At 37.4% G+C, this 15401-nt stretch overlaps 1 long non-coding RNA gene across 1 annotated transcript; it reads right to left on the reverse strand.

Annotated features, from left to right (window-relative positions):
- Positions 1-28: 28 nt before the first annotated feature.
- LOC139969041 (uncharacterized) lies at positions 29-2122 on the reverse strand. Its single transcript, XR_011793640.1, has 2 exons — positions 1671-2122; positions 29-400 (listed from the first exon to the last, which is right to left on the reverse strand). It is a non-coding gene; the product is annotated as an uncharacterized lncRNA (long non-coding RNA).
- Between the last annotated feature and the right edge of the window lie 13279 nt (positions 2123-15401).

Below are 15401 nucleotides of genomic sequence, written 5' to 3' on the forward strand. Positions count from 1 at the left end.
ATTCCAAATGTTTGACGGGAGTTTGTTCCCACAGTTCAGGAGCAGTGTGACTGAAGGCATGGCTTCCAATTTTCTTGCTGGAAGGTTTCGACGCCAGAATAGACTTGTCAGATGATGAACGAAGTGTGCGACGCGGTTGGTACTGAGTGATGAGGTCACGTAAGTAGGCCGGTGACGACTGGTGAAGGCACACGTAGACAAACGTCAGGATTCAGAATCTAACCCTGTAGTCACACGGAATCCAGTGCAGATTCGCCAGAACTGATGAGATGTGATCATGAGGACTCACTCTTGCAATAATGCGAGCCGCTCTATTTTGGACCACTTGAAGCCTCCGGATTTGGTTTGCAGGGACACCTGCAAGTAAACTGCAACAGTTGTGGTGCCCAATGGGGAATACCTACAAAACAATAATAAGAATACAGGTTGGACACTAGAAATGAAATATCGTACACTATATACAAGTTGTTCTGACGTGGCAGGTTGTTATTCCCTGAGCCAGTACTACCCACCGTACTCACAACCAGGTCACATGCTGTCCACCATGGCTGAATGTGAACCAAGGATAACCTTATTAAAGTAAATCCAAAATCAACCCAATATGACCAGAAAACTGTACAAATAATCCATCATTACTCCAGCAACCCTTTTAACATTAGAAGAGGAACCAAAGGAAGGTTGGAAGGCAAGCCGCCCCTGATGTGCGCCTGCACTGATATAACATTAAACTTACGGCATGAAACATAGCCTTAATAACTCGAGAAGAGTCACAATAAGGTACGTCTAGCTATAATGCTCAATTCATCCTGTTACAGCTGATTCTGCCACGTCATATGGCTTATTGAGAGGCCTCGTGCCAGGTATCACTCTCATTAGCTTGTTTATGTCAAATGGCTCTATAACTACATATAGGTCATTAGCACTCACAGTTGTCTTTATCTCTTAAACTTGAAACAAGCTAACTACTATGGTGTGAGAAAACGGAATATGTTAGGTACAACAAAAAAAACGTGCAAAATAGATACATGGTTTACTTTATATGTATTCCCTTAAAGTTTTTATTTATATCTTCTCCAGGCATACAGAAAATATTTTGTTAATAACAAATGTGTTTTCTGTGCAAAAATATATATTCTCTTCGAGTTAATATGCTGTAAATATGATAGTTTCTAACACAAAAATGATATTTTTCTATGTCAAGAATATATTTATTCTCAAAGAGAAAATAATATATATATCCTGTTCAAATATCATACATTTCAATGAAAATGCACCCTTAAAGGGTGTGAAGACTCGCGCAAAAAGAAACGTCTAATGCCGGTCATTTGACCTAGTTTCGAATGAGGTGTAACAGAAGTGTTACACACAACCATCGATCCCAGAAAATACAAACACAGCTTGCTACCGTCGGTAATTAGACACTAGTGTAAATTTAGTACATAGAGCTGCGGTCAATACCCACAGCACAGTATACAAACGACACAGCGATGGACATCTCAGGTCCAGCTAAAGATAACAATTAAGGTATCACGTGTCATTACGGTCTGCATTTTGTAGCGACACGAACAAAACGTCACTTGCAAGCAACAGAAAGTTAACTTTTTCAGATAGCCGCAAGCGGTTTGGGGCGAGTCTTCAGTGCCTTAAATACCACTGCCATAACAGTTTACCTGCATCTCACGGTAGATCGCAGGAAATTTGAGCTGTGCAAGTGACTTTTCCATGCTCGCTTCCTTTGCAAGGCTTGGCAAATTGATTACGTAACACACAGACTAACGTCCCAGACTAGTTTCCTTTAGCAAACTGCTTATCCACTAGAGAGCCTGTGTAAGAGAATGTGTAGAAGTAAGTTGGCCTGACGTTTCGATCCTAGCAGGATCTTCTTCAGAGGCTGAATGACAAGTAGAGGTAACAGAAGGGACAAAAACACGCACAGAATACAGACAGGTTAATGAGCATGGTGAACACAAAGAGATAGATGTAAGGGGCTTAGTAGACAAGGGATGGAGAGAAGAAAGAAAGAAACCAATAGGGGAAGAGGAGAGGTAGGAGATAATCAGTGGAGGGACAAAGAGAGGATTAAGGGAAGGGGGTAGGGAATAAACTGAAGAAGGACAAAGACAGAAAGGTGTAGAGGCAAAAAGGGTGGAAGAGAGCTATGAGAAGAGGGGCGATGGGGGGGGGGGGGGTTTGGGGCAGGGAGATGGAGGGGGGACTAGAAGAAAAGTTAGTCATGTCCTTCCTGAATGTTGAGCCCAAGAGGTTGAATTTTGCAAAGGCGTTGCATATACAGTCTTTCTCTGCTGATTGCGTACTAGGTCAGGGCGGCTTACCTAAGGATTCAATCCCCTGTAGGGACATGTCGTTAATGGTATGGTTGGGAAAGTTAAAGTGTTCTCCAACTGGGGTCTCATTCTTCATGGTGTTGACTGTGGATCTGTGACCATAGAGTCGCTTCTTGAGGGTGGTATTGGTTTCTCCAACATACGTCATCTATCTGATCTTTTGTAGAGTTTGCGGCATCCAATGTGTTGGCGAAACCCAAAATCACCAAGCTAAAAAATATCATCCATATTTATGTCAACACCACTAATAATTGATAACATTTGTGATATCATTCTTTGAAACATCTCTGGAGCTGATTTTTCTCTTTAGATAAAGTCCAGGTTGATCTCCTTTTCAGTATCTTACTTTTGCTTGCATTCATCACTGTGTCTCCCCGCAGTGTAGTGATGTAAAATTATAAATGTCAAATGATTTATTGCCACAGATCAGATGAGAACATTACAAGTTTAAATGTAACACTGAACACAACAATTTAAAGTTTTGAACAACCATCCAAGTTTTACTTTTGGACTTGTTTTGTTATCATGTGTCCTAGGATTTACAACTTTGACCACCACATAAACAAAATAAGAAAATTGAATCTACTCACTAAGGTGGATGTAAACAATACCGTGCATGATGTTTAATTAAGCTTTATTTATTGATTATTGTGTTTCAAGTTTGTCAGATTCCAAAATATAATAAAATGCATTCTTGAACTTCCTGTACTCACTAGTTCGCGCCCAGTTGTAAGTATACTTCAGGCTGCAAGCTAGCTTTCTCGGAAAAGTTTGGTCATAATTTTGTCGAGGGGTGTTTACAGCCATGGTCTTGTTGCCACACCATACTTGGTCTGATTCGTTTCCTTAGCAGGGGATCGGGAACTTTCACTTTTTAATCTGCCATTGAGTTTACCATGCATTATCAATAGGTTAATTAATGCAAAGTTAATGCATGGTCAGCAGACGATAACAGGCCAATCAGAGTGTGAATGAAGAAATTAATGTTAACATAAACGGAAACCATGAATAACAACGTAATGGTGCTAGTGAAGAATTGCCGTTTTCTTTCCCTGATCATGCAAGTTCCTAATTAAAGGTAAGTATACTGAGTATTTCAGTTGTGTGGCAGGATTATTATCATGAACTGACACTTACTTGACAGGTCATTTACTGCCAGACAGCATTTAACATCATGATGACGACATGGAATTTCGTCTTCAATAGCAAAAAATGGACCGGATTGATAAAATGTACAAAGAACAAAAGGAGGTACAAAAGTGGTATATTTGAAAGGAAACAGAACAAATGAAAACACTACTAACATTAACTAATTTTTTTCAACCCTTTTATTTAGTTTTGATTCTGGGATCAATGAAAAAAGCAAATATTTTTGAAAACATTTGTAAAATGGAAAAACAAAGTTTACCAAAGATTTATAATTATATGAAACTCAGAACCCTAATTTTAACACTATTAATGATACAATAGTTATGAATTATGGTTGTAATCATTACGGAAATCAATAAGTTTATATTTGACTGCTTTGACGGTGGTAAACAAAATGTTTGTTGAAACATGAATAAAACATTAAATATAATCTAACATAAATAACAGAAAGGAGGTTGTTGGTAAAGAATACGAGTAGCAAGGTATAAAAGGAAGCATTGGTCTCCACTACACATGTAATACTTTCTTACGTGGAGTAAAAACTATACTGAAATATGCTGCTTGTAAAACCTGGACTAGGCAAGGAGTACTCAAACTGGATTTAATGAAAAGACTATAAACTATTTAAGAGTATGATTAAAGATATGTATAGACTATTTGGGATAACAAATTTGGGATACATTTTTTTATCTTGATCGAAGTCACTGGGTTCTGATGCATTCTTTCATATTCCATGATTAAAGCATGATCCTGGTACCAAGTACTGGATACAAATAGATCTAAATAACAAGCAACCTTTAGCTGTTGAAGTATTTACTCATTATGAGGGTAGTTAAAGAAAAGCAAGTATAGATGATCATTGTTCTACAACGAAAGGAAAATCAAAACGATACACATTTTTTTTTTAAATAAACAGTGGATAAACGTCACATTTGTGCAGAAATAACTCTGTCAGGTAGGGAAGAACTGAATATAAATAAATCTTCCTCATAATTTAAATACTAATAGTTTGTAAACATAATATTGATTTTTTTTTTTATCTATAACATTCGTGTATAGACAGGACTGAACACCATACCGCCAAGTTAATTCACGGTATCTGACAGTTGTTTCTACTGGTCAAACTGAAAAGGATGTCAAATAATAAATAAAAAAGAATAAAGCTCACAATAAGGCAAAAGGGCGGAATAAACATATAAAATATCATCCAAAAAATTATTTTTTGTTCAAATCTTTACATATAATTTCTGTTAATTAATGGAAGATCCCAAACATTTGCATTTCTAAAACAATTTCTAGAAATGTAAACAGTTCACAAGACAAGACTTTCCAAAAAACAAATAGAACAAATTAATGGAAACTCTTCTTTTCTATTCAAAGTACCACATGTTTGGCATTTGCCATATCTGGTAGTTTGTTTAAGGCCCCCAATGGATCTGTTAAAAAGATACGCTGCATTCAGGGAGGTTAAAGGTCGCACTGAATTAAAAAAAACTTCCAAGGTGTTGAATCACGAGGTGTGGTTATGGTAATCAATCCCGATGCAAGGGGACTGGGGTTAGAAGTAGATCAGTCGTTCAGTAGTTTGGTTTTCGTGCCCAGGTTCTTTCCTGGGCGACTTTTTGGTTCCTTGCTTTAGCAAAAGGAACCTATGCAGTCAGGTTGGCGTATGTGTGTGTGTGTATGTGTGTGTGTGCGTCTGTGACACTTGCTTGGGTACGCTCTATCTCAATAAGGGAATGTTGGATTGAGGCCAAACTTGGACTATAGATCCGCCATATGGAGAAGGTGTGCCCTATTGTTTTTGGTGCCCACAAAGGTCACCAAAGGTCAGTTATGGTCCAAAAACCGAAATTATTAAAACTGCAATAACTCCCAGTGCCAATGTGCAGCAAGATTGATATTTTGGGACAAGTTGTGAACTGGTTAGGGGAGCATTTTCAAACTTAACGGTCATGTGATCCGAGGTCACCAAAGGTCAATTAATGATAAAAAACTAGTATTTTTGCAATAACTTGAGAACGAAATGTCTGTTAGGGTTGGGAGTTGCCTCAATGTAATCTAATTGTCGACCCGCATCTGGGTGACCCTTGACCTCAATTTGACCTCTGGTGACCTTTTCGTGTTTTGGGGATTTTTACAGTTTCGATGCTATTTTCAGATGTCAAAGGTACCTTCTGATCATAAATGTCAATAGGTTGACCCTGTGTGACCTTTATGTGCGAAGTTACGTGGGGTCAAAGTTTTTCGGTCGGAGTTAGGATGGTTGTACAGACTTTTCGTTTTGTTTTTTGGAATCAGGAGATTAAACTACATCTGAAACCAAGGTCAAAAGGTCAAAGGTCACATTAGAAAAAATGTGCTTATTTTGGGAGGAAACGAGCAAAAAATAAAATGTTTGGTTTTGATGCTAGATTTGGATATCAAAGGTACCTTCTGATCAAAAATGTCAATTGGTTGACACCCGTGTGACCTTCGTGTGCGAAGTTATACGAGGTCAAAGTTAATTTTCAGACATTTAATGCAACAACTCCCAGTTCCAAGGTGTGACATGGTTGATATTTTTGGACAAGTTGCAAATGGTATAGGGGAATATTTTCAAACTTAACAGTCATGTGATCCATGTCACCAAAGGTCAATTAATGTCAAAAAACTAGTATTTTGGGGGTAGAAAATGGGCAAAGAAAAAAATGTTTGAATTTTTATAGTTTGATGCTCTAATTTAGGTCTCATCAATCAAAAATGTCAATAAGTTGACCCAAGGTGACCTTTGTATGTTAAGTTATATGAGGTCAAAGTTAATTTTCAGACATTTAGTGTAATAACTCCCAGTGCCAAGGTGTTACACAGTTAATATTTTGAGACAAGTTGCAAATGGTATAGGGGAATATTTTCAAACTTAACGGTCATGTGATCCGAGGTCACCAAAGGTCAATTAATGATAAAAAAGTAGTATTTTTGCGATAACTTGACAACAAATTGTCCGTTAGGGTTGGGAGTTGCTTCAATGTAATCCAATTGTCGACCCGCATCTGGGTGACCCTTGACCTCAATTTGACCTCTGGTGACCCTTTTAGTGTTTTGTGGAATTTTACAGTTTCGATGCTATTTTCAGATGTTAAAGGTACCTTCTGATCATAAATGTCCATGGGTTGACCCCCGTGTGACCTTCGTGTGCGAAGTTATATGAGGTCAAAGTTAATTTTTAGACATTTATTGCAATAACTCCCAGTTCCAAGGTGTTACAAGGTTGATATTTTTGGAGTAGTTGCAAATGGTATAGGGGAATATTTTCAAACTTAACGGTCATGTGATACAAGGTCACCAAAGGTCAATTAATGATAAAAAACTAGTATTTTTGCGACAACTTGAGAACAAATTGTCCGTTAGGGTTGGGAGTTGCTTCAATGTAATCCAATTGTCGACCCGCATCTGGGTGACCCTTGACCTCAATTTGACCTCTGTTGACCTTTTTGTGTTTTGTGGATTTTTAAAGTTTCGATGCTATTTTCAGATGTTAAAGGTACCTTCTGATCATAAATGTCAATGGGTTGACCCCCATTTGACCTTTGTGTGCGAAGTTATTTGAGGTCAAAGTTAATTTTCACACATTTAATGCAATAACTCCCAGTGCCAAGGTGTGACAAGGTTGATTTTTTTGGACAAGTTGCAAATGGTATAGGGGAATATTTTCAAACTTAACGGTCATGTGATCCAACGTCACCAAAGGTCAGCTAATGTTAAAAAAGTAGTATTATGGGGGGAGAAAATGGGCAAAGAAAAAATGTTTGAATTTTTACAGTCATGCTCTATTTAGGTCTCACCGATCAAAAATGTCAATTGGTTGACCTCCGGTTGACCTTCATGTGTGAAGTTACATACAAGTTCAAAGTTAATTTTTTGACATTTAATGCAATTAAATCTCAATGCCAAGGTGTGAAATGGTTGATATTTTGGGACAAGTTGTGAATGGGGTGGTGGAACATTTTGAAACTTAAAGGTCATGTCATCTGAGGTCACCATTGTTATCATATCTGTTGACACGCTTGTAGGTCTCTTATATTTCTTACATTTTCGACGCCATATTTAGATCTCAAAAGTGCCTTTTGATAAAAAATCCGATCACATTTTGTGATCAAAAAAGTGTTGGCTACTTTATGGGAACATGTAGGACCACAATTACTTGGACTATTTCAGCCCAATCTTGCTTGATAATATTATGTGTATTGTCATATACCCCAAGCAAGGAACCACAGTGCCCTTGGGCTCTTGTTCTTATAAGGATCAATCCAAACTTATCTTTTGATCATTATAAAGATATGATAGACAACGAGGAAGAGAGTGTTCAGTACTTCCTCGGAGATATGACTAAAATGAGTATCAAAGCAATATAAACATAAAGAAGGAGAGAAATATTAAGACATCCATAAAAGGATGACAACAACCTTTTAAAACTGGCATATAAAAAAAAAATAACTAGGCCAAACTTAGCAAGTACTCAGGGGAGGAACAATAGCATACAATTATTTGTTACTCTTTTATATAAAACGCACTAAAACTTTCTAAAATTTGACGAGGCAGTCTCATAATTATCCTAAAGTATTTTATGAAAGATATACAGATGAATAGAGAACTGTGGTACTAGCTTGCTTACATGGGCGGCGATCATGGGGGGGACGGGGGGGACATGTCCCCCCCCCAATATTTTAGGTGGGGGGATATAGTATCTAATATCCCCCCCCCAATATTTGGTGGCATAGTTTTTAATAAGCATATGTTTTGTATTTTTTTATGATATCACTAGTAATTTCAAAATAGAAAATGCTTAGATGCAACTTACAAGGCCTGGGAAGTGCCATTTCCAGCGATCTGGGAGGCATTTTCGGCGAAAATTTTCTTTCGCGCTTCGCGCCAACTTATGGTGGCGCTACAATTAGAAAGTCTGGGTACAAGCTTTGCCCCTCCCTTGGCAAATTCCTCGCAAGGCGCCTGTCTAACCGTGTCACAATTTGTTACTATATATGACCGAAAGTAGTTTTTACTTTTTTTCTCGAAATGAATAGCTAGACGGACTGCATCCGTAATGAAATTTGGTTTGCATCTTGTGTATGAGTGTAAGTACGTACAATCATATATATATATGATCTACATCAAAATGGGTTCACTGGGTTTCCATTTGGCCTGTTTCCTACAAGATTTCTTAACGCAGGTGCGTAGCCAAGGAAGGGGGGTGAAGGGTGGAGACCGCCCTCCCCCTCGAGCATATTTTTGTGGTATTTTCTATGATATCGAAGTTTTAAAGTAGCCGTTATAAGAAGTTTTAATATTTGTACACCAATAATTTAACTGTGTCTGAATTTTCGAAAATTCCTTGACCAACATTTTTCATCATACTTCCCTCTACTCGTGCAATTTCGACAGGTCTAGTAGGGGCTGAGGTTTTTTTTTTATATTTTTTATATTGTCCATAGATGAAATTTTGTGCAACATTATGTGTATGTTTTGAAGTGAATTTATTATTCAAATTCTGAACAAATAATGGGCTTAAAACCTTGAAAAGTGGGGCTGACGGGTATTGTGGGGCGTTACGTAGAATTACCTACAAAAGCAATGATCCACAGGAGCTGCAATGAGGTCGAACATGATATGTGACTGGTGACAATCTTGAAAAAAGGTTATGAATGAAAAAAAAACTATTAGGAAAAACTTGGTTCTCAGGCAAAGTGTACATCTGGTTGGTCGTTTTCAAGCCCGAGAAGTGCCATTTCCGGTGATCTGGGGGGCTATCAAAACCAGAAATTTTCTTGTACGCTGCGCGCCAACTAATGGTGGCGCTCCGCTTAGATAGTAATTCACCTGCATCCAAGCAAATGTCCCCCCCCCAATATTTGAAACAGATCGCCGCCCCTGCTTGCTTAGTTTAACACGGTTAGAAAACTGGCCACATATTGAAGAAACTGCTGCATAGCAAAATCATACTGATGTTCTTAACTGGTTAAAGCTTTTTGAAAGCCACACGTTTTCTTTACATCAGCATTCCATTACTTATTGTCTCAAGGTTGGGAAAAATGTCAAATTCTGGTCACACAGATTCACACTAACACGAAAACATTTTACATACACTCTCACAGAAATATCTCTACTTAATTTGAGCCTATCTATAAATGACGTGTTTCTCCATTGGTTCACTTTCGTGGCGATTCTTATGGCGTTGTTTATTCTGTCTAGGATGGCCTTGCTGATGAGACCTGTTTCGCTCTTTGCCGGGTTGATGAGCCTGCATGGTAGGTTGTTCACAAAGTTGTCCTTGTGGTCTTTCAGGGTGATGAAGGCTTGCTTGGTGGCCATCGATTCCATGCGGTTGTCGATCCCTAGTTTTTCGGCGATGGTTCTGGCTTCGGCGTTGATTCTGTTGACAGGTGCAATGGAGGTCGTCTGGTAGTTCTTTGTTATGTGTTGCCTGAGGAGTTTTTCGTGTAGTTGGGTGTCTATCTCGTACTAGTTTCTGGTTTTGTCGGCCGGGATGAGCAGTTTGGTAGATTTCTTGATCCTGCTGACGTCTTTTCTGAGTTTGTCTTGGAATTGGTTGATGACTTTTTTGAACTTCACGTTCTCGATCATACGGAGCAAGTCGTCCTCAAACAGCTTCAGTTCTTCGATCTGCGGTGGGCACTTCTTGCTTTTGAATCCGAAATTCTTCGTATGTGCTGGGTGGTGCTCGTCATCCTCCTCGTCGTCTTCCTCGTTGTTATTGCATGTTTTTAGGAAGAAGGAAGCTTTCCATCTCATACGTTTGATGACGTTTTCGACTTTTTCGATGAGTTTCTTCTTGTAGGTGTTGGCAGTTGGTATAGGTATATTCTTCATGGAGTAGTTAAAGCTGACTTGGTTCGGCTGTTCCATTGTTCCGTCTATTGCAGATAGGCGAGAGTGCCCGACTGAGTTACAACTACTAGTGTTCCACTAGTCTCAACTAGTATCAACATATTTTCCGCTCTGTCCAATGGACATAGAGCACTCTGCGCCAAGATAGACGCCAACCAACTCTACCTACGCTCCTGACCAGTCAGTCGAGCACTCTCGCTTATCTGCAACAGACGGGCAGAAAATATTATTAGAGAAAACCAGAGAAAAAAGATATGACTCATAATTGACAAATAAGGAGTAAGTTTTAGAAAATATATTGGAATTTTCGGTCCCCCTGGAACCTTCGTCAGCAATACTTGGCAGTCGAATGAGAAGTACAAAATGTGACACAATGAAAGTATGACGCTATAGATAAGTGTAAGTTGCAATGATGGAATTAAAACCAAAGAAACCATGACTATACAGGAAGCGGATTAAGGAGCAAAGAACGGATTACATATGCTTGTAGAACTGATAGTTGTTAAGGGGTCCCAAGTCTCTCTTGAGGCCGGTGATGTGAGACTTAATACGAAAGATCCAATCGATTTCTTTACGTTTACGTTCAGCAGTTGTTTTGAAGTCCGAGGCAATTAAAATACATTTTAGGTTTTTTAGAGAATGACTATGAAGATTGAAATGTTTGGAAACTGGGAATCCTGCAAAATTATCACGAATAGATTTTTTTGTGATTATTAAAACGTAAGCGGAATCGGGAACCTGTTTCACCTACATAATTGCCCTCATTGCAAAGTACACAATAGAAAATGTAAATAACATTAATAGAATCACAAGAGAGGGAAGGGGGTCTTAGACTAAAGTCAACATTGGGAATCTTGACCACGGTGCCTGGGGTAATATGGGGGCATATTTGGCATCTAGGTTTACCGCAAGGAAAATTGCCTGCGGAGGTGGAAACTGAGCGGGGGAGTCTGGAGGAAGTGAGAAGAAATTTAAGGTTAGGGGGTTGACGAAATGCTAGCATGGGGGGTACCTTCAACGATTCTCCTACAGACTGATCATCTTGAAATACAGCAAATTCCTGTTTGATGGAGCGAATGAAAGACTTGATGAGGGGGTTGTAACTGGTAACGAACGCAATGCGTGTGTTGGGACTTTTAGACTTGTATTTTAATAATACCGTCTTTGACAAATATATTACGTAGAGGCTATATATCACGAATCCAGTCATTTTTAAAGATATAGGCAACTGAATTGTCACCATACTCTTAGAATCGTCCTGTATATACATGGGCGTCCGGAGTGGTGGAGTGGAGGCAAGGAGGCATTAATTATGTCCCACCCCACCCACCCCTGTAAAATCAAAGTAGCTAACAAAATCAATCCAAATCTGTGCTCCCTCCTTAAAAATATCCGCAAGTATTAAAATGTTTATATCTCAAATCAATTCATACAGATACCTAACTGTCTATGACAAACAAAATGCTATATTAATAAACAAACGGCATTAATCGTTTATAGGTAACCGTACTGCAGCGGAACTTCATTCCAGAAACCTTTCTGTAAGAATGTCTTAGTCAGTGTTCAAGAATGATCGACCGTAAATACCATCTAAAAAAAATATGGAGAACGACACCCACGCACCGACCCCCGACATGGTGATTGTTAACTGGTTGAATGTTGACAATTTACCTGTTAAAATAAATTATCGATTAACTGGTAGTAAAATAATACAAAGTTTACTTCAACCCCTATAATTTGGCCTACTTTATTCTGTTGCACTGAGTGACCGGGGCTTAGCAGGCTAAAATGGCATTGATGAAATGGTTCGATTATCCGGCACAAATTAACTGCCATAAATTTGGTAAATTATCAACGTAAACATTATCATCATAGATAGAAATAGACTGAAAGATATTGTGTAAATCAGCTTAATAAATTATTTTTTACGAAAAGGTAACTTTTGAACTTATTTGATTCAATCGATACGTGTAAGTTCATAGGTTCATATACTTCAGACATATGGGAATCGGGTGTTCTGAAACTGGAGCGATGTTAAGAGGGTTATTTCACCGAACCGTGCCATGTTGTTAATTTCAACACTGATAACTTTGCTTTGCAGTGTGATTCAGAAACGCTATATGTACCGTTGTAGGAAATTTCGGATGAAGGAAAACGGGGTCAGTCTAACATTTTCCATTCCTGGTCACGATTGTGCGTTACTCTAATGACAAGACTGTCAGTCGGAGGAATGGAACTCAGTAACGCGACCTCGTTTGTTTTGTAGTGATATTCCGGTATAATTGATTATTAATCCAAATTGGACGTTTTTGCATCTTAAAGTCAAAACCACATCTACATACAGTTTTTGAGCGTAATATGCATTTTTGGAGTTGTATACATACATACATATATATATATATATATATATATATATATAACTATGAGTATATACATATATATATATATATATCCGTCTTTAGGAATCACAAATGATTTCGAGTTGGTTAGCATCATGTTTGATCTCTAGAGTAAGGCAAAATATGTCACCAAAACGCCATACAATCAGCGTCCATAGCATAGTGATTAGGGTGTCCACGTACAGAGCGGAGGCCTGGGTTCGAATCCTGGCGGAGGCTGGAAGTTTTGTTCACTGTTCTTGATTTTCCAACTCATTACGATTTTCAATTATATATATATCTATATATATATATATATAAATATATATATATATATATATATATATATATTTAAACACCAGACTGAACTGTATACACGTTTACATGCAGTAAAAGAACATCGGACTGAACTGTTTACATGTAGTATATATGTACGTGGGTATTTTGTTGTAACTCCTAATTAAACACTTTTATAATTTTACGAGATTGACATTAAGAGGTGTATGAAAATAAGAACAGTGTTGGAATCATGCAGAAATAATCTGGGATTTTACTGACTTAGTTATAGATAACAAGGCGAAGTCCCGCTCATCTTCAATGCTTTTATATGTAGTTGTTGGATGAAGAAGTTGAGTTTAAGTGATTTGAAATGGAGAAGTTAAAGTTATACTTACTAGAGTCAGTGTTAATGTTCTTAACTCAGTCTGTTTCAGGTTCAAAAACATCTTCAATGTATTGAAAAGGTAAACAAATCAAAGAGCCTTGTATACATGAAAAAAGGCAACAGCAATAAACTACAAAACATAAAGGGATTTGTTTATGTCGGTCAAAAGTAAACCAATATAAGTCTCTGCATGATTGTGATATATGAACAACTATATAGTGTTATCTGTGCAGGATTTAGGATAACATCCTGTGACTGTAAAATGGTGGAATATTCATTGCTTTTAGAATTTTTAATTATCTGTGGGAGCTTGCCACTGACATCTCTGCATCACTCACAACTATATGTGTCATGAAACATTTAAACCAGTGTCCAATTAACCAGCCCCCACCTTTAAAATTAGGTTCAAGAATTTCATTGGTATTTAAAGCAAGGCGTTATTAATACATATAGATATTTATTCTTTGATTCTACCATAGATCAAGTTTGTGGGATGTTTTGTTTTTGGTTAATATATGCAACAAGTTTGGTGGTATTCTGATTGCTATCCAGGTATTAATTTCTGTTTGACTGACAAGGTATCTCGTTTCAATAAATACATACCTATATGAAGGAGTGTGTAATTAGAAATGTAACAAACACAGTGGTAATGTTCATCACTACTGATATGTGTAATATCCTGTCAGGCACCATTGGCTATGAATATTCACAATCCATTAGATATGCTTCTTACTAGAAGGGTTGTTGTAGGTTATCAGTACTTCTTTTAAACTGACACATGCTAGACAGCATTTATAGATAGTCTCAAATTAAGTAGAGATATTTCTGTGAGAGTGTATGTAAAATGTTTTCGTGTTAGTGTGAATCTGTGTGACCAGAATTTGACATTTTTTCCCAACCTTGAGACAAAAAGTAATGGAATGCTGATATAAAGAAAACGAGTGGCTTTTAAAAAGCTTTAACCAGTTAAGAACATCAGTATGATTTTGCTACGCAGCAGTTTCTTCAATATGTGGCCAGTTGTCTAACCGTGTTAAACTAAGCAAGCTAGTACCAAGCACAGTTCTCTATTCATCTGTATATCTTTCATAAATACTTTAGGATAATAGTGAGACTGCCTCGTCAAACTTTAGAAAGTTTTTGTGCGTTTTATACAAAAGAGTAACAAATAATTGTATTCTATTGTTCCTCCCCTGAGTACTTGCTAAGTTTGGCCTAGTTATTTTTTTTATATATATATGCCAGTTTTAAAAGGTTGTTGTCATCCTTTTATGGATGTCTTAATATTTCTCTCCTTCTTTATGTTTATATTGCTTTGATACTCATTTTAGTCATATCTCCGAGGAAGTACTGGACACTCTCTTTCTTGTTGTCTATCATATCTTTATAATGATCAAAAGATAAGTTTGGATTGATTACCATAACCACACCTCGTGATTCAACACCTTGGAAGTTTTTTAATTCAGTGCGACCTTTAACCTCCCTGAATGCAGCGTATCTTTTTAACAGATTCATTTGGGGCCTTAAACAAACTACCAGATATGGCAAATGCCAAACATGTGGTACTTTGAATAGAAAAGAAGAAAGAGTTCATTAATTTGTTCTATTTGTTTTTTGGAAAGTCTTGTGTCTTGTTTACATTTCTAGAAATTGTTTTAGAAATGCAAATGTTTGAGATCTTCCATTAATTAACAGAAATGATATGTAAAGATTTGAACAAAAATTTTTTTTTTTTGGGATGATATTTTAGATGTTTATTCCGCCCTTTTGCCTTATTGTGAGCTTTATTCTTTTTTATTTATTATTTGACATCCTTTTCAGTATGACCAGTAGAAACCACTGTCAGATACCGTGAACTGACTTGGCGGTATGGTGTTCAGTCCTGTCGATATAGATAAAAAAAATTAAATATTATGATTAGAAACTATTAGTATTTAAATTATGAGGAAGATTGATTTATACTCAGTTCTTCCCTACCTG

Source organism: Apostichopus japonicus, chromosome 6 (genome assembly GCF_037975245.1).
Source record: "Apostichopus japonicus isolate 1M-3 chromosome 6, ASM3797524v1, whole genome shotgun sequence".
NCBI lineage: Eukaryota > Metazoa > Echinodermata > Holothuroidea > Aspidochirotida > Stichopodidae > Apostichopus > Apostichopus japonicus.